Below are 21,373 nucleotides of genomic sequence, written 5' to 3'. Positions count from 1 at the left end.
TTAATCTGTAGTTGCCTAGTAAATATTAGCTCATCTTTTGGGTTTTTTTTCCTTTTTAACATTTATCTGTCCTTTTCTTTACCTTAAAAATAGCTTATAGTTGGATTTTCTGTTTACTAAATTCTTAACGGTGTTCATTTTTGAAGCGGATTTTAAACCTTGTTCAAACATTGATTTTCTGTCTTAACCAAAATGTTTGGACTAACTTTTATCATATTATTTTATGCATTCCATGTTTATGTGTCTCACCATTTCCATAATTTTTTGTCTTTTTTGCTTTTATTTTTCCCAGTGATGTGGAAGGATGTTTCTAGAAGGCAGAAAAGCCCTATTTACTCTAAAGATCTGACTCAAGAACCATTCTTTTAATTCCTCTCATGTACAATGAGAAATTTAGACCTTTTACTTCTTCCTAGACCCCTTCTGGCTAATCCTGGTGTGATATAGAATTCCACATCTGATTATTGCTACTTCATAATTTGTGTTACTAAATTGTTCATTGTTGCAGTAAATAGATTTTCTTTCAAAAGTTATTTTTAACATTCATGTTTGATTTTGCAACTTTATTTACAACCTTGATCTGAATGTAATTCTGTGAGATTAACTTGTTTAATTGCTCACTGCAGTCTTTTTACACTTGGACTTTCCCATGCTAAAGTTCTTGCCTTTGATTCATCTTACTTATAACTGGAATAGATTTGCATAAATTTTTAGAACTGGTATATAGATGATATATTTTCAGCGAACTTGCATATCTAAGCAATACTTACTGTTGCCTTAAAATCTGAAAGCCATCTGGCTGTGTACGGAATTCATGAGTAACCGCTTAGTTCCTTCAGAAAAAAAGTTTGACTTCATTTTTTTCTGGAGTTTACAGCTGAGAAAGAGAAGTTTGAGCGAAGGGAGGCCTGTTTTAATTAAAATATGAAATCTTTCAAATTTATGCCACTGTCCAAAGATTAGTAAAATTAGACAAAGGTAAACCTACCATCCAGATATAACATAAGGAAATATTTTTTTTTATATACCTCAGATCTCTTTCATTTTTTAAATAAATGAAATAGTGAGAGTTAGCTAAATTCCCATTTTTGATGAGAGTATTTTGCTTTAGTCTTGACATTTTAAGAGTCTTAGTATAGATATGTGTCTCTTTACACTTAATATTCTTTTTCAGAACATAGATGACTCTTTTCATATTGCCTGGTTTTTCTTAGCTCAGGAAAGTTTTTACTGAATTTTTTTTTTCTGTTTTGTGATGCCACTAAGTATGATATACATCACTGATTTAATTATATATGTATGTAAAATATACATGTGTGTATATATACATGTATACATATATACGTGTGTGTGTGTATATATATATATACACATACACCAATGAGAAGATAACCTCCCACTTTCACAGCTATTAAAAAGTCTATATGGGAGAGGGGAAACTTTCTTAGCATCACAGGAATGTGGTTTGGTTTTGTTTTATTCTCTCTGGTTTCTTTTTTATCTATTTTGTTTATTTGTTTGTTTGTCGTTTCCAGTATCTTTCTTGAAAATATGGACTTGTCATATATAGGATTACCAGTTTTTTATTTGATCTGTTTTACTTCATTGTTATTTTCCTATAAAAGATCTGCAATTTTTTTCAGCATCAGTGTGCTCTCCTACACACTATCAATTCTGTCTGTTCATTGTCTCAAACACATATTTTCATTTACTCTGGGGTTCGTGTTTATTTTCTTACATGAATTTCTTCTATGTCAGTTGACTTTTCACACTTTAGCCAGATCCCCTCCCTTCTAATATTTTAATCTCTTATTTCATAAAATCTATATTTCCTTGGCATTTTAAGAGAACACTGAGTTGTATAGTTTCATATAATGATGATGGTGATGACAATGACAGCAAATATCGGGCACTTATTTTGTCAAGGGCATTATGTGTGTTAATTCATTTAATCTTCACACCACATGGTGCTGTTATCCTCTCTATTTCATAAATGGGGAATCTGAGTCCCAATAGATGAAATAACTAGTTGATGAAAAACCTAGGATTTTAGGCCAGAGATTTGGCTTCCAAACTCTACCACTCTTAACTATGGACGCCATGCTGTGCAACGTGTACCTCCATCGCATCTAGAGGACAATGGATGTTTTCTTTTGTGCTAGGGTTTCTTTTCACAGACCCCCACATTCAATATTTGTTTTATTTTCTTCTGCCGATTCTCAAAGAAAGAAAGATTTTTCTATACCCAGGCTTGGCTGCTGACAGATTCATCTCCTTGAGTCTACCTGTGCTCCCAGCATCGCTTTCTCAGATCTAAAGCTTGATAGCAAGTTGTTGGGTATATGCCCACATTTCCACTACCTAACACTCATTTATCCAGTACGATTCTACTTTGTTGAGCGTCAGAAGTCTAGGCATGACTGGATATTGCTCTTCCTTCAATATGATCCACGTGTTTTACAGTTGGGGCAATTTTTCTCAAAGTTTACTAATGTTTTCAATTGGTAGCTTTCTTTGCTAGTGCTGCTACAAAACACATCTTTTAATGTGTTTTTTTGTTTGTTTTTTTAAAGATTTTATTCTTTCCTTTTTCTCCCAAAGCCCCCGGGTACATAGTTGTATATTTTTAGTTGTGGGTCATTCTAGTTGTGGCATGTGGGACGCTGCCTCAGCATGGCCTGATGAGTGGTGCCATGTCTGTGCCCAGGATTTGAACTGGTGAAACCCTGGGCCACCACAGCAGTGTGCGCGAACTTAACCACTCGGCCACGGGCCCGGCCCCTCTTTTAATGGGTTTTGAGAACCTTGCAGATGAAACATGCAGAAAGTGACCCTGGAAAAGCCAGCTGATCACCATCATAATTCTAAGAATACAATTGCTACTGTATCCATTTATTTGGCTGGATTTCACATTTTTTTCCAAAATGCTTGTGAATATCATTTAGACTGCTATTGGCGTGCATCTTATTACTCATTTTCAGTCTTGTCTCATAAAATGAAGCCATTACCCAGAGAACTCGATGAGGAAGGGAAGGGAGAAAAGAAGAGAAAAAGCACAACTCCCTAGAGGGAACCTAATGCTACTTAAATTGTCGTAGGACAGCAGAGTTGAAATGTGGTTTCCCTCATAGTTTGTTTTCTTAAATTCATCTCCACTCTCATTACTTGACCACAAAGCAAAAGTGTTCTGTTGTCACTAAATTACTTGCCTGAACAGGGAAGGAAGCTTATATTGGTTTAATCCTCATTCGTAGCTATGAAAATGTGGCCTCTCTTTCTTGTGAAATTCAATTCATTATTGGAAAATCCCATTGCTAACACGAACAAATTGAATTATCCCATTGGGTTTTATTGCTCTAAAAAGCAATTCCTTCATTGATGAGAGAAACTCTATAATATACCAAGAGAGAAAAATTATTATACTTAATGACAAGGGTGCCCCATGTGAATTTTCTCCCTGAAGGTTTTCTTATGACTTGGGCCCTTGATAAATAAATAAAATGCATTTTGTTATTCCATTCTTATTTTATTATTCTATTATTCCAATTTTAAAACATTGAATAAAAACCATCATGTCTGGGTACGACACTAAGCATTGGGCCATTTGCTTGCCCCCTTGATGCAACCTTAAATTAAGTATATGATCTGTCATGACTATATAGCAAAGCTCATCTTCCCCTAGTTTATAAGCTCTGGGTATTGGAGGATGACAAAAGTGCTTGTTGTCATTCCTCCTATCTCTTGAAGTATTAGTTCCAGGCTTTTTAATTAATGTAAGATAGCACTGGGAGTAAAAGATAGTTTTCTTTTCTTTTTATTATATTGTAACAGGCCATGATAAGATACCCACCCATACTCTGTCATTTTCCTAACCTAGTAACAGACACGTTCACCCTTTCACAGAGAGCATGCATATCTATGTCACTTTTCAAGAAGAATGTCTTCAGAAAGCTTTGCAAACTTAAATACTAACTAGAGGAGCAAATGTATATTTAAAAAACAAAAAAACTGCAGAACAATAAATGAGACTGTATGTTAACAGAGCTTTGCCATGTTTATTTCTAGCTTTAAAACTCCTCATAGAAATTGGGCATTTAAGAAGTAACGTTTGAAGTATAGCATTTTTCATGTTCCAAAATTTTTTCATGCATTATAGGGAAAAAAATGTTATGTTCCAGCAGCTATGTTGAGATTCCCTAGCATCTGTAAGAGGATTCCTATTTTAAATGTGCATTCAGTATATGAACTGGCACTCCTTGTTCTTTCCTGTAGGTTACTATTCGTCATGATGGATGCTGCTGCCGAGAATAGCACTTTTAGACACTACCGAAATAAACTGCGTGCACCTCATGTTGCATCATTCACACGAGTCCCTGATAGGCTAGTGTGACACTGTGATGGGAGGGCCATCTGCTCTGCTCTTGGTGCTATCGCTTGCCCCATCCACTGTGGCTGAGATGACGCTGAGCCCAGAAGTGTCTAGGGGAAAGTGGTTTTAAGGGGGAATGGGAGAATAGAAGAGAAGGGTGGGTTAAACTGATGATATTTGACCATTTTTACCTACAAAAATGATGATTTCATATGGTCTAACCTAATACATTGTCCTCCTGCTGCCAGTATGAAAGAGATGGCATGGGCTGGACACTGTTGCTATGATTCTCCTCCTCCCCTTCTCGTCCTCCTCCTCCTTCTCTTCCTCCTCCTCTTCTTAGGAAGAGAGAATATGTTGGGAATATGATTTAGGAATTAGCAAAGAACCCCACAACCTTTCCCTCTCTCCTTTTGCTTTCCATTACAGTCCAAAACAACAAACGCTGAAAAAACCAGCTATGGCTTAGCAAACAATCATCTTAAAGGTCCTTTTCCAGGTTCAAAACTCTGTAACAGTGACTCCATGAAGAGTAACTATAACTCAGTTGGATTTTACTGACAGCTGGAGCTGTGTGTTCCCCAGAGGCTGGCTTTGGGAAAGTGGGACCTGTGCATGCCTGCCACCAACAGAAGTGATTGTGAAGATCCCAGAGGTGACGAGTGATGTTTCTCACCCCAATTCTGCTGCCCATTGCTACCACTGCAGTGCTTTTAAATGTCGAAGGGCAAAGTCTCAGTTCACACAAGCCTGAACGACATTGTAGTCGCACAATTCCCTAATTTTTAATTTTCTTATGTATGAAGCGAAGTCTACATTCTTTAGTATGACTTTTAAGACTATAGACAGAGCGTATCCCACCCTTTCTTATGTATTTCATATGTATTACTTTTTCCCAACAGAAACACACACACACACACACACTGTGCTTTAACCACCTCTTGACCCCTTGCCATTTTCAGAACATGCCTCGTACTTACATGATCACAACCCATTACTCATAATGCTTCTCTGAACTTGAGAAAAATCTAATTAAATGAGGGCCCAGATGAAGTTCTATCTTCTTTGTGAAGGCTTTCAAAATAAAAACCAGCCCTCCATGTCTTCACACTTATACATGGTACCACTGTGTATTACTTTGGGGCCCTTGGTCTTTTTTGCATCAAGTGATTATCTATGCATATGCATGAATCTATGGGTTATTAATTGTTGCATTCTCTGTCTATGGGGTGGTGTCTGGCACATGGTAATTGCTAAGTAAATGATTTTTGACATCAAATAATAGGTCTTTACAGATGATATATAGGTATCTGCTTCACACTAGGGTATATATTAAAGGAAAAATGATTTCTACGAGTGCTAAAAAAATGAAGCAAAAACAAAGTTATCGGTAGTGCATGGTTGTTCTCTAAAATTCTCTGAGAAATGTCAGAAGTACAGTTCTAGTCTGAATCTAGAATCTAGGCTTTGGGTTGGCAGGAAACAAGTGGAAGATAGGAATTTTATTGTGATGGACTATATGATAGCCTCAGCTGACTTTCCAAAATTTACAAAAATAATTACATAAAAGAAAAAAACTAAGTCAAAGAACAAGTTTTTAAAATCACAAAAATGGTTCCATAAGCCCCTGGCAAGGAAAATAAGAATCTCCTTCCTATTGTTGCTATAACAAATTAACACAACTTAGTGGCTTAAAATAACACAAATTTATTATCTTAAAGTTCTGGAGGTTAGAATTCCTTTTTGAGGCCCTAGGGGAGAATCCGTTTCCTTGTCTTTTCCAGTTTCTAGAGACCACGTGCATTCCTTGGCTCATGGCCCCTTCCTCCATCTTCAAAGCTAACAGAGCAGCATCTTCAAATCTCCTTTTCTCTTCAACCTCTGCTTCTGTCGTCACATCTCCTTCTTTGACTCTGAATCTCCTGCCTCCTTCTTTCCTTTATAAGGACTCTTGTGATGACATTGGGCCCACCTGGATAATCCAGGATATTGTCCCATCTCAAGATCCTTAACTTAATCATATCTGCAAAGTCCCCTTGCCATGTAAAGTAACATATTCACAGGTTCCAAGGACGAGGCCGTGCATATCTTTGAGGGCCATAACCTGCCTACCGCATCTCATGATACCAGGAAGAACTTAGTTTTCCCAGGTATTCTAGTGATCTCAACAGATGGAAGACAAAACAAGGAATGCCATGTTGGGTGACAGCCAAATCCCAGTAGCTTGATGGGCCTTCCATAAACAAGTTTGAGCATCATTATGTCAGAACACTTACTGAACATTTCAAAATCCAGAATGCCGGCAAAGTGCTGACAGAGGGGCTGCCCTCCTGATATTTATAGTTCTTGACAGATAAGACTGTTGAAAGAGATAAACAGTCATGTACTACTTAATGACATTTCGATCAACAGCAGACCGCATATATGACAGCAGTCCCATAAGATTAGTACCATGTAGCCTAGATGTGTGGTAGGCTATACCACCTAGGTTTGTGTAAGTGCGCTCTATGATATTCACACAATGACGGAATAGCCTAATGATGTGTTTCTCCGAAAGTGTCCACGTCCTTCAGTGATGCATGTCTGTATAAGGAAAAATCTGACAACTGAGCAAGCACCAAACATTTCTGAGTGTTAAAAAAGTAAATGAGTAACATGTTGACATTATTTATAAGCTGTTTGTGGCATGCCCAGCAAGGAGCTGTCACAGGAATTGCATTTCTAGACAGGGTGGAATTTGGGGAGGGGGGTGCAAATTTTTGTCTGGGTGTCACAGCTTCCTGAATTTGCAGTTTAGAATGGATGCCTCGGCAGCTTCTCCGAAGCCTTAAACTCCCTGTCGCCAGGTCTAAAATAACGGGGGACTGGCAGTAGCCTAGAGCTGTTCCTTCCCAGATTTGTAGCATTGTTATTTTTTCTAAACTCCACTTGTGGAATATTTAATGCCAATCCAACTTGCAAAGCCATCTGATATGAACACATCATCCCGTAAGCATTTCTGACAGTCGGTGTCACTATGCATCTTTTTTATCACCCTCCTTTTTACAGGGTATCACAGATAGCATGCTAAGTTCAGCTGTGATTAATAGGTCTCTCTCACCATTGACTTCACCGGGCTCCAGACTGCTAAGAAAAATGTGGCTGCTGATAAGTCTCATGTGATAAGAGCTGTGTTATGTAAGCAGTTTGGGCAGGCATTTCAGTGCATATTATTATGACAGGGTGGTAGTTTGCAAAATTCAATTGAATCAACGAGGCCTCTTGTTCCATCGATTTTGCTAGGCTTCTGTAGAGTAAGAATAACAAATACTTACAGTCCCTGACTCCCAGTGAATGCTTATTATGCTTAAATAGTTACAGTCAACACGTGTGCACATGATGGACATTAGACTGGTTGCTCATATATATATTTTGGAACACTTCCAGAGTATTATACACACTTTGAAAAGGTTTTTCTGCATGTCCTTTTATTTTTTTTTCTTCGAAATGAATACATCAAAGCTTCTGATGGAACACAAATTTTGAAAAATTAAAAATTGTCTGGGAAAGTCCTTGGAACAAAGCTGGAAGCGCAGTTGGTCTGTTTCAACTTGTGACACTCCAGCTGTGTGTGTGGGGAACTGTTTAGTGTGTCAAGTTGTATATGTACATAAGATTTATGGATGAAATGGCAAATTATTTGGGTTACTAAAGTTCTAAATGACATGAGATTTAAGTGGTGAAAAAACACCTCGGGTTTGATGGAAGCGTAAAGAACTTTCCTTCAAGGCACAACTTGCTTGCTGGATACATTCCGAAGGAAATTTAATTGTGCACACAGGGTATTAAGGGGCACAGAGAAGGCTTTGCTTTGAATTGAAGTCTGTTGGGGGAGCGGTTTCATCTCAAAGCATAACTTTAAGCATAGCTGAAAATTATCTTTTGGTTGTAGAGCAGCATGCCATTATAAAGACCAGTTAGATAAATGAATTCTAATGTTTGTACATGTAACAAGTGGAGAACAGAGTCTTTATTTTAAAGGCCTCTTCCAGCAGCTGCCATCTGTATTCCATGAACTCATGATTGAAGGCACCCTGGAAAGCCTGCATTCCCAGAACTTGAACTTTTCCATGCCTCCACGCCTTTGCTTTGAGCTCTTCCTTCTGTTTGAAATACTGTTTTTTCTGCTGGTGACCTCCTACTTATTCTTTAAGACCCACAACAAATGGTCATCACCACCTCTCATTGAAACTAGTATCTCTTTTATGAAATCCACTAACAGGTTGTACGTACTTCTTCTATGACCGATTCATTGCTATTTATCTACATCAGGGTCTGTCTCCCAGCCCTCCCACCGCAGATTGTGAGCTTCTTTGGGAAATGGCCACCCCACCAGTGACTTTCACTTTTGTAGTCCTGCCCTGCCGAAGCAAATCATAGACTCCCAGTGAATGCTTATTCAGTCATTGAATGAATTGTGCCCAGAAAAGAGACATCAGCCAGTCAAAGGGACAGCCCATCACCCTTTTTCTATTTCTTATCTAGTCCAAGAATGTAAAACTCTTAATGTAAAATCTTCTCTGATGAAGAAAGCAGAAAAGGGTTGTGGAACTTAAAATCCTCTAATATAAAATGTTCATGTGGGCAGATCCAACAGAGAAGAAACGAAGCCTAAGGGATTTTCATTCGGAAATCCATGGATTTGCTTTCTTGTTGTTCTCACCTCTTCCCAGTAATTCCATGTGATGGAGGCATTTTGCAGGGGTTAATCTACACGTAATGAAGTTTCAAAGAAATCATATACTGTACTCCACTTACGGGCCCCAGGGTTTTTCTTTTCCAGGCAGCATGGTACAAAACAGTGATAAATAAGCTGATGTTTATCACTGTAGGTAATACTTTTCTTTTTTTTTCTATTTTGCCATCCCCAAAGCAAGTGTGTATTATTGTGAGTGGTTTCTTCATTAAAATCAAAGGTTTTGCACAGACCCTGGCAGAACAGTGGAATATCTGATACCCAGAAACATGCAAGATCCAGGTGATATGTTTTCTTTTGAAAGACCTCCGGTGGTCTCTGGTCCAGGGCAATCTGACTTTTGCTTTCTAATAAAAGTAAATGTTCAGATCTAGCCCACGCTTGAGGACTGATATTAAGAACTCGATTCTGCCACCTCCAACCATATACATGCTGGCCAAGAAAGCATAAAGTACCCCTCCCCTCTGGCCTGGCAGCAAAACAGTATACCATAGGACAGCCCCCAAAGTAACACAATATAAATCCTAGTTCTGATTCTGAGAAAAGTAAAGAACTCATCTGGAATCCTCAGTAATTGCTTACAGAGTATAGAGTCTTTCCCGTGCATGATAAATTTGGGGATGTTACAACTAGGAGAGTCCCACACAAATGTTGGTCAACCTTAAAGTTAATCTTCTAGTCTAAAATCAAAAGTATACAGATTCCTGAGAGGTAAAGAATGGGCTCAAAATGATGAGGAAGAGATTTTTTTTTTTCAAATCCCTACTAATAGAATTTTAATGACATATGGATGTGGTTAATTCTCATGACTTTTTTCTCCCCAGTTTCAAAATGAGAGTAAAATTAATAGCCAAAGAGAATGAAAATAATGACATACCAAGATTAAGGAGCATCCAATCAATTTGTGCAAATTTCTGGAAATCAGTAGTATTTGCATAGAGCTTTACATCTAGGGGTTAACTGTTCACATTGTGGAGAGTGAGATATGGAGGAAGGACCACAGATTCAGAGTTTGACCACATAGAATTGCACATCCCATCTGCCACTCACCAGCGGCATTATTCTAGGCCAGTTTACGAGACTGGCTGAGCTCCATAGATGTCATGGAAAAAGTGCTTTGTGAACTAAAAAGCATTATATAACATTCAGGTGGTCATTATTCCAACTAATCCTTGAAAATGTTACTTTACGATTTTCCTGATTTCTTCACCCAATCTGATTAACGTGAATGAAATTTGGTTTACTGTTTGTCCATTTGTGGAAAGACACCTCTCTGCCTTGGGAGGTAGGGTGTTTATGAGAGAGGTGGGTGGACTCTGGCTTTGATTGCCCTCCACATCAGTGTGTAAGATGGTATCTTCCATTTCCACAACAGAAAAGAGAGAGGAAAATGATTAAAGAAAAGAGCGTAGCAGGGAAGCTCAATGTTCACAGTGATTTTCTCTTTTGTTTAAAATTATTTCCAGAAGATTAGACATACATACTTTAAGCCAGAACAAATGTAAATAATTTTTGGATTATCTGTTTGGGATTATTCATACTGCTTTTCCTTTCCATTAGCGTGAACAACTGGGAATGGAGTGTGTTGTTAACCCTCTCTGATATAAAGCCTTAGCCAAAGCAGGTCACTTGGGTGAGGAGCAAGCAGTACTTAACTAAGCCCAGTAGGCAGACTCCAGGGAAGCATTGCTATTCGTTCCTCTAAAAGAGGTTTGAAAGAGTTTGTATTGGAAATTGAAAGCCGAAAATGACAAAATCCAAAAGCTTTAACTTTCATCATCTATACAAATAATAATACCAGGCAACTTTTACTGAATTTCTTTTTTTTTTTTTTAAGATTGGCCCTGAGCTGGGGGCTGGCCCCATGGCCGAGTGGTTAAGTTCGCACGCTCCGCTGCAGGCGGCCCAGGGTTTCGTTCGTTCGAATTCTGGGCACGGACATGGCACTGCTCATCAAACCACGCTGAGGCTGTGTCCCACATGCCACAACTAGAAGGACCCACAACGAAGAATATACAACTATGTACCGGGGGGCTTTGGGGGGCAAAAGGAAAAAAATAAAATCTTTAAAAAAAACAAAAGATTGGCCCTGAGCTAACATCTGTTGCCAATCTTTTTTTTCTTCTTTTTCTTCTCCCCAAAGCCCCCCAGTACACAGTTGTATATTCTAGTTGTAAATCCTTCTAGTTGTGCTATGTGGGATGCCACCCCAGCATGCCTTGATGAGCAGTGCTATGTCCGTGCCCTGGAGCTGAACCCGTGAAACCCTGGGCCGTGGAAGCGGAGCGCACGAACTTAACCACTCAGCCACGGAGGGCTGGCCCCTACTGAATTTCTTCTATGTGGCAGATGCAATACCAGGTACTTAAATTCATTAGCTCCTATAATTTCATCCTTACAATAACCCTGAGAGGTATGTATCATACCTCCCATTTTTCAAATGAACAGACAGAAGTTCAGATTGTTGACATAACTTGAACAGCGTTTAAGAGACAGAGCCGGGACTTCAACCCAGATCTGACTTCAGGCGTTAGTTCATTCCACTACTCCTGCTGCTTCAACGTTTATTAACTAGATGAGCTGGATGGATGGATTTACAGAGCTCCAGGCCTGAAGGTCAAATAACCTCTGGCTTCATGTCTCACTTCTGTCACTTATTACCTCTGTGGGCTTGGAAGAGTCTGTTAATCACTCTAAGCATGTTGTTTCATCTGTAAAGTGTTGTTAATATTGGGCCTTCAATCCCCAGAGGATTGCTGGGCGGACCCAGTGACATAAAGCAGGCTGAGTGCTAAATGGACAGCAAGTCTTCTTGCGACCCTTCCCTCTTGAGTGGTATTGTTTGCAAGGCTTATTCTTAAAAATGCGTTTGTCTTAAAGGTTTTGTATTATTCTGTGACGTGGACATTTGTCAAGTAGAGCAAGCAATGATATGCAATAAAACCTTCGTTTAATTAGAGCCCAAATAAATAGAAACTGTTAATTATCTACCTTGCTTTTTGTTGTTTTCTTGAACTCTGCTTTTGACAGCAAGACACAGTCGGTAAGAAAATAAATGCGTAGCATGGATTTGCTAACAATCCAAACAGCTTCTACGGTATTTCTAGGGTCTCAATCAGAGACTGTTAGAACAAGAATTTTCCCTAGAGACCACAGACGTCAAGTCACTTGTCCAAAGCCACTTCCCCCACCAGAAGCCTGGAACCCAGGATCCTGTGCTCTTTCCGTTGCATCCCCGTGACCCCCGCCATATTTCTGTCTCATCTCCTTGACCTAATGTTGAGCACACATTGGTGTTAAGAGTGAGAGCTCTTCAGACCCTCTCCTTCTACACAGGAAGGCACACTTTTCAGTTCCTGTAGACTGTGCTTACTCACTGTGAATCAATTCATTGTTCAAAGAGTTTCAACCACAAGGGCTGGAGATAGGAATTTCAAATTATCAAAATGTTCCATTCCCTAAACAGTCTCATTGGTGGTTTTCTTCAGTTGTTGTTATTTGACTTATATAGTAATGGCAAAATAAATCCACATGGCGACTTGAACTACCTGGAACACATCTTGAACTTGAACTAGTCATTGCCCTGATCCACTGTCAGGCTCTGCATATTGCCCCAATTCCCCGGAAAACTGCCAATCTCACGCCTAAGTTTTGTAGATCCATCATGGAGGAAAGCATTGTGTAGCAATATAGAAGATGAAAAGCACATAAAGAAGATTTTTATTGTTATTGTGTAAGGCCAACACAGGAAAATGTTGTGTCTGCAGAGCAGGGTTAGGTCTGGCAATTCTTTACTTTCGAGTGGAGGTAATAGCACTTGCAAGAACAGAACAAGTGCCAAAAAAGTAAAAGGTGGACATCAGTTTTCGCCCTTCTTTTCTTATGCTCCTTTCCTCTTGACTGTTTGCTTTCTAACACTAGCTCCTTTAGGGCATCCCTGGATAGGAGAACCAAACATTCTAACATTTTGCTTTGAAGCAAGGATTAGAATTAACTGCCCTTTAAATACAGCAACAAATTAATCCAGCCCAAATCCCAAAGAGAGAGGTCAGTAAAATTCTTCTTATTTTACAGATGCAGGGCATTTCACACAGAGACGCAAGAGAGGGTAAATTACCTGCTCAAGGCCACACAGCAAGTTACTGAGCGGCTTGGAAGCAATTACACATATAAAAAGATCTTAATTATTTGCGCCCTAAGATGATAGAAGTGTCGTGATATCTGAGGCATCCAACAGTTACTCTGCAGTCCAAGTGGTTGCCATATCAACTGCCATGAGGTCGGGAGCCACCAGCTTAAACCCAGGATTCAGGCAGGAGCAGAATGCAAGATTTATAAAGGTACGGAGCCGCCACTACATTCTTATACACAGCTGTTGGGCCTAAAACTCTGGCCTGGGTCTACTGTTCAGAGTTCCCAGAGCAAACTGAGCCTAGGAAGGTGAGCGCTGGGTGCTCTTTGTAGTTTCTAGAATCAGAGTTCTTGGACCCAACTGGCTGTGTTAACTGTAGCAGTAATGGATGTGAGTCAGAACCTTAAAGAAAATTTTAATGAAAAATATTTTTAACCTGATTCTCAATGGGCAAAGAAAGTCCAAGTGGTAGATTTTTCATGTGGGGCCAAAAAGAATTGGAGGTAATCTCAGAAGTTTACGTCTTTGGGCCAGAGGCCAAAACTTGCAGCTGAAGGAGGAGGTATAATGTGAGCTTTAAAATGGATTATAAAGAGCCAAATAGAATAAAATCAGGGTCTGAGTATAAGCGTCAGTAGCATGTTACCGGATTTCCTGAGATGAATCATCTGACCAGTTCAATAGCACCTACATGATGGTTTTAATGTAATGTCTGAAATTACTAAGCTTTGATATTGTAAGTAGCCTGACCACGTGGTGAAGTTCTAAGAGTAACTTGATTTTGCTGGTATTGTTCTAAAGTGGATCCTCTTTATCAAAGCCACAGCTACACAGAGCAGTTTAAAAGATAATGTGAAAATTGCTCCAGCATAGAGACTTCACGGTTACCGGTTTATATCATCAACTTTCAATCATACCAATAGGTCTGGTTTATAGGCAGTTGGTTATAAAAGCTTGTCTGAACTTAGGAAGGGGATGATTAACTAGAAAGAGTAATCTTCTATGATCAACTATAAAATGTGCCACCTGAAAATAAAATCTGTATTAAAAACCAGCAGCCTGTCAGGTGCAACAGTTTTAAATGGTGCTAAGTCAATTCCCAAACTTATTCTGCATGCTATCCGTGGTGAATCCCCTTATCCTATCCCATGGTGAGTCTACTCTGATGGCGGATCTCCTGGAAATCTAATATGATTTCATACTCTCTCTTTATAAGCTGGAAAGTGTCTGTCCATTGAGAAACCCAAAGCTGTATTTTTAAAGAATTTTTCCTACATTGTTCACAGGTATAGTCTCCAGGAAATAACATGAAGTAGAAGTAATAGTTAATATTTATTGAGAATTGAATGCTGGTTCACTGTATTGAGTGTAATGACATCTGTTATCATATGAAATGTCCACGAGAGTCCAGATTTACCTACATTTTACAGATGAGGACACTGAGTTGCAAAGATGAGGTAACTTGCCCAAGGTCACACAGCTGATAGAGGACAGACCAAGATTTAAACTCAGGTGGTTGGACTCTTGACCAACATTCTTGTCCCGACTCTTAACGTCCTTCATGGACTTACCCTGTATAGCTATTTTTTTAAGAAAGACATATTAGTCATTTCGATGTGAATTGGAAAGTGTTAACTACCCCACACGTTTTAATCTTAACTGTAATTGTGAAATTGAAAGCTTGTTTTCCAATTCAAGAAAAGTCAGCTAGGGGATTTCTGCTTCTGACCAAGATGGAGTGACAGAGACTGGATTCTTCTTCCTGTGTCATGAACCAATTTTAAAAAGACAAAATATACTTTATAAATATAATATAAAATTAAATACATTTTTGAAAAAAAAAAACAGTTTGCAAGGCACTGGACAATAGACAATGAAGGACAGTAATCCTTAAGAAATGTGAAACAAAGGTGATGAGCTCTAAATTACCCTAGTTTGCTGTCTTGAGAGAATTTCCAGGCCATGACTCAGGGCATTGGCAGGGGTGCAGTTTAGAGGAGCCTGATGTGCTCCTTGAGTTGAGGAGACAAAGGTGAGAGTCTGGGAAGATCAAGGTGGCTAGAATTCACATGCACATTGGAGAGCAGAGAGCTACAGAGAGAAAAAACTTCAGACGTCTCCAGAAGGTCCCTCTTGAGTCCTCAGCTGAGTACTGATCAGCTTAATGTATGTGAAAAAGAAACTGGAGGCTGGGGAAAGAACCATCTGAAAAGATTAGAAGTAACAGTGCCTGGCATTCACACAGGGCTGAAAATAGTGCCTGTTCCCATCAACCAGATAGGAAAACCTCAAGAATCAGGGCAATGGGTGCAGTACATAGAAGGGTGTTGTGTTAATAATGGGAAATAATGAGCCATAAGTTGAGCAAGACCCAACTACATGCTACCTGCAAGAAATGCACTGCCAATATAAAAATATAAATAGGTTAAAAGTGAAAGGATGAAAAAGTTACACCATATGCATTGGGTTGAATAGTGTCCCCCAAAAATTCACATCCACCTGAAATCTCAGAATATGATCGTCTATGGAAATAGGGTCTTTGCCAATGTAATAAGTTAAGATGAGAGCATATTATGGTAGGATGGGCCCTAAATCCAACCTGACAGGTGTCCTGATAAGAAGAGGGGAGGACACACGGACACACACAGGGAAGAAGTACATGTGACAACAGAGACAGAGACTGGAATGATGTTGCTGCGAGCCAAGGAATGCCAAAGATTGTTGACAATCACCAGAAGCTAGGAAGAGGCAAGAGGTTCTTCCCTAGAGCCTGCAGAGGGAACATGGCCCTGCCAACTCCTTGATCATAGACTCCTGGCGTCTAGACCTAGGAGAAGATACATTTCTACTGTTTTAAGTCACCTAGTTTCTGGTAATTAGTTATGGCAGCCCTAGGAAACTAATATAGATTTTGGTACTAGGAAATGGGGTGCTATTGTAACAAATACTTAATAATGTGGAAATGGCTTTGGAATTGGGTAATGAGTAGAGGCTGGGAGAATTTTGAGGCACGTGATAGAAAAAGCCTAGATTGCCTTGAAGAAATTGTTCATAGAAATATGGACCGTAAAGGTGATTCTGGTGAAGGCTCAGAAGGAAGGGAAGGCCATGGGAGAGAAAGCTTCCATCATTTTCGAGAATGCGTATATCATCATGAGCAGAATATTGGTGGAAATATGAAAATTCAGGTGCTTCTGGTGAGATCTCAGAATAAACACGTCATTGGTCACTGGAAGAGACAGTCCTTGTTACGAAGAGGCAGAAAATTTGGCTGAATTGCATTCTAATGTTTGGTAGAAAGTAGAATCTATAAATGGTGAAGTTGGGTATTTAGCTGAGGAGACTTCTAATCAAAGTGTGGAATGTGTGGCCTTGTTTTTCCTTGAAGCTTATAGTAAAATGAGAGAGGAAAAAGATAAATTGAGGAAGGAATTGTTAAGCAAAAAAGAACTGGCACTTGAAGATTTGGAAAATTCCCAGCCCATCCAGAGCATGCTCTGGAAACAAGGCCAAGGGTGTGGGTGGACAGTCTTTTGCTGAATTGATTAAACGTGTGACTCACAGATCCAATCAATCATCTCAGCATAAGCCAGGAATAGAGATGGGGTTATCTAGGAATGGTCTGTATAAAATCCTCCTGTGTAATGGTTTAGAGCCCCGTGACATACATAGAAGACCAACAAGGTTTTTGAGAACATTATATCGGCAGAAACACTGAGAGCTTGAACTGAAGGGAACAAAGACAGGATGACATGGCAGAAGGCTGTCAGACTTCAGGGTTTCTACAGATGGGAAATAGGCTGATAGAACTACTCAACTACAGACAGTATCTGCTCTTCAAGAATATGGAAGACTGATTCTGAGGACAGGGCTTCAGAAACAGGGGTCAGATAGGCAGACCCAGTGGCGGGGCTAATGGTGCCTCCTCCATGGGCTCAGAGGCAGAAGTTGATGAGATCTCTGCCAGGCCAAAGGCAGGAGGTGGCTCAGCACTCCTGGACCCAAAGGTGGATCAAGCATCAGAGAATTATTCTCAGGCCCTGAAGCCTAATGGAACTTGCCCTGCCATGCTGCAAACTTGTGTAGACCAGTGACCCCTTTGTCCCTTCAATTTTCTCTCTATCTTTTGGTTTTTTTCTTCTTTTTGAATGGGAATGTCTATCCTATGCCTGACCCACCATTGTATGTTGGAAACAGATAACTTATTTTCTAGTATCACAGGTCCACACATGTACAAGAATTTTCCCAGGATGCATCATACCCAGAATCTTACCCATACCTAATTTATATGATTTATATGATGATGTTTGGAATTTTTTTAAGGTGATGATGTTTAGATGAGATTTGGGATTTAAAGGTAATGCTAGAATGGGATAAGAGTTTGGGGGATATTGAGATGAGGTGAATGTTTTTTCCATGTGGTATGGATATGAATTTGGGGGGTCCAGAGGGCAAACTGTACTGGGTTTAATAGTGTCCCCCCACAATCTTGTCTGCACAAAACGTCAGAGTGTGGCCTTATTTGGAAATAGAGTCTGCAGATATAACTAGTTAAGATGAGAACATACTGGATTAGTGTGGGCCCTAAATCTGATATGACTCATGTCCTTATAAGAAGAAGAGAGAAGACACAGAGACACAAACACACACAGGGAAGATAGACATTTGATGACAGAGGCAGAGACTGGAGTGATGCAGCTGCAAGCCAAGGTACACCAAGGATTGTTGGCACTTACTAGGAGCTAGGAAGATGCAAGGATGAGTTCTTCCCTAGAGTCTTCAGAGAGAGCATGGCCCTGGTGACATTTTAATTTTGGACTTCTAGCCTCTAGAATTGTGAGAGAAAAAATTTCTATTGTTTTAAGCCACATATTTTCTGGAATTTTGTTATAGCACCCCTAAAAACTAATACACAATAATAACACTAACCAAAAGAAAGTTTGAGTGGCTCTATTAATAGTGACAAAGTAAATTTCAGAGCAAAGAATATTACCAGGGATAAAGAGGGTCATTAGATAATGATAAAGGGGTCAATTCATCGATTTATCAAGAGGACATAGAAATCCTAAACTTCTGTGCATCTAATAACAGAGATTCAAAGTACGTGAAGCAAAAACTGAAAGGAGAAATAGACAAATCCACAATATTCACAGATTTCAACACTCGTTTCTTGATAATTGACAAAAGAAGTCCACGGGAAATCAGTAAGGGTATAAAAGATTTGAATAACACTTGAACCAACTTGATCTAATTGACATTTATAGAACATTACACCCAACAACAGAATTCATATTCTTTTCAAGGGCATATGGAACATTTAACAAAATAGACCCTACTCTGGGCCATAAAACAAGTCTCAATGAGTTTACAAATATTCAAGTGATACAAAGCACACACTTTGAAAAAGTAGAATTGAATTACAGATTAATAACAGAAAATCTCCAAATATTTGAAACTAAAATAACATACTTCTAAATAATCCATGGGTCAAGTAAATCATATAGAAGATTAGAATGTATTTTGAACTGAATAAAAATAGAAACAAAGCATAACACTATTTGTCGGATGTGACTGAAGTAGTGTCCTGGGGAACTTTTAGTATGAAACCCCTATATTAGAAGCAAAGAAAAGCCTACAATCAATTAATTCAATTTCTACATTAATAAACTACAAAAAGAAGAGCTAATTAAGCACAAATTAAGCAGAAGAATGGAAACAGTGAAAATAAGAGTGGAATAGAGAATAGAAAAAGAACAGAAAATTAACAGAACCAATGGTGTTTCTTTGAGATTAATAAAATTGCTAAATATCTAGCTATAATGATTAGGGAAAAAGAGAAAATATTTTTTACTAATATAAAAATGCAAGATGTGATATCATTAGAATATCATTAGAGACTCTATAGATATTTAAAATGATAATAAGGGATATTGTGAACAACTTTATGCCAATAAATTTGAAACTTAGGTTAGGGGTCAACAAACTTTTTCTATAAAGGACCAGATAGTAAAAATTTTATACTTTGAGGACTGCATATGGAGTATGTCACATACTTTTTTTCAATCTTCAAAAAATTTTTAAAACATCCTTAGCTTGCAGGCTAGGGGCCCACTGCTGACTCCAATGAAACAGACAAATTCCTTGAAAGGCACAAATTACAAAAGCTTACTCAAGAAGAAATTAAAAACCTGAATAGCCCTATATCTAACAAGAAATTGATTTTGTAGTTAAAAACTTTCTCACAAAGAAAACTCCAGACCCAGAAGGGTTTGCTGGTAAATTCTACCAAATATTTAAGGAAGAAATAATATAATCTCTACACAGACTCTTCCAGAAAATTAAAAAGGAAGGCAGACTTCCCAATTCATTCTATGAGACCAGCATCACCCTATTACTAAAATCAGACAAAGACATTATGAGAAAACTACAGATCAGTATCCATTGTGAACATAGAGGCAAAAATTCTAAGCAAAATTTTGGCATGTTGAATCCAACCATATAGAAAAATGAAAATTGATGATGAGCATGTGGGTTTTATACCAGGAATGCAAACTTGTTACAACATTTGAAAATCAGTAATGTAATGCACCATGTTAACAAACTAAGAGAAAAACCATGTGATCATCTAATAGATACAGAAAAGGATTTGACAAAATTCAACATCTGTTCCTGAAAAAAAGTCTCAGCAGACTAGGAATAGACAGGAATTCCTCAATCTGATATGAAAAATTCACTGCTATTATTGTGCTTAATAGTGAAAGACTGAATGATTTTCATCTAAGATCAGAAACAAGACAATGATATCTGCTTCTCCATTTTCATTCAGCCTTGTCCTACAGGGCCTAGCCAATACAATAAGGAAGCCTGCAGTATAAAAGTACAATATAAAAGACACCTACATCGAAAAGGGAGAAGTGAGGGGCCGGCCCCGTGGCCGAGTGGTTAAGTTCCCGCGCTCCGCTGTGGCGGCCCAGGGTTCGGATCCTGGGCGCAGACATGGCACTGCTCGTCAGGTCACATTGAGGCCGCGTCCCACATGCCACAACTGGGAGGACCCACAACTAAGATATACAACTATGTACGGGGGGGTTTGGGGAGATAAAGCAAGAAAAAAAAAAAAAGATTGGCAACAGTTGTTAGCTCAGGTGCCAATCTTTAAAAAAAAAGAAAAAAAAAGAAAATGGAGAAGTGAAATTATTTTAAAACAGCATGATTGTATATATAAAAAACTCTATGGAATCCACAAAAAAACTACTAGAACTAATAAATAAGTTTAGCAAGTTGGCAGGATATAAGATCTATATATAAAAGTAAATTGTATTTCTATATACTATACCATTTATGATACCATCAAAAATATTAAGTGCTTGGGAATAAATCTGACAAAAGAGGTGAAAATCTATGCACTCCAAACTGGAAAATGTTGTGGAGAAAAATTCGGGAAGACCTAAATAAATGGAAAGCCACACTGATTCTTGGGTCAGAAGATTCAACATTGTTAAGACGCCAATTCTCTCCAAATGGATCTATGGATTTAATGCAATACCAATCAAAATCCCAGCAGGCTTTTTTTGTAAAAACCAACTGAATTTCATGTGGACATGTGAAAAACCTAAAATAACCAGAGTAACTTTGAAAAACAAGAACAAAGTTGTAAGACTAACACCACATGATCTCAAGCCTTATTATCAGGCAGCAGTAATCAAAACAGTGTGATAGTGAGCCAAACATAGACAAGTAGATGAAGGGAACAGAATAGAGAGCCAAGGAAGAGATCTATACATATATGAACAATTGTTTTTCAACACAGTGCAAGGGCAATTCAGTGGAAAAATGATGGGTTTTTCAACATATGGTGCTGGACCAACTAAACATCCACATGCAAAAAATAAATGAACAAGCAAACTTTTTGATCCTTACTCCATATAAAAAGAATTAACTCAAACTTATCACAGGACTAAATATAAAATTTAAAACTATAAAACTTCTAGAAGAAAATACTGGAGAAAATCTTTGTGACTTTGAGTAGGCAAAGATGTCTTAGATACAACTCTAAAAAGAATGATCCAGATGTTGATAAATTGGACATCATAAAAAAAAAAATCTTCCCTTTGAGAGAAATCATTACAAGAATGAA

The 21,373-nt window shown here is 38.5% G+C and overlaps 1 protein-coding gene across 22 annotated transcripts in view; it reads left to right on the top strand.

Annotated features, from left to right (window-relative positions):
- CELF2 (CUGBP Elav-like family member 2) overlaps positions 1–21,373 on the top strand; it is a 789,997-nt gene that overhangs the window by 366,179 nt on the left and 402,445 nt on the right. The window contains exon 2 of one of the 22 annotated variants that reach the window (XM_070601458.1): positions 13,179–13,444. The exons of the other annotated variants lie outside the window; for them this stretch is intronic. The gene's annotated coding sequence lies outside the window, so the exon portion shown is untranslated. The remainder of the gene's footprint in view (positions 1–13,178; positions 13,445–21,373) is intronic. 22 annotated transcript variants of the gene reach the window in all.

Source organism: Equus przewalskii, chromosome 30, assembly GCF_037783145.1.
Source record: "Equus przewalskii isolate Varuska chromosome 30, EquPr2, whole genome shotgun sequence".
NCBI classification, from domain to species: Eukaryota; Metazoa; Chordata; class Mammalia; order Perissodactyla; family Equidae; genus Equus; species Equus przewalskii.
Note: the sequence above shows the minus strand (reverse complement) of the source record. Positions and strands in the feature narration are given on the sequence as shown.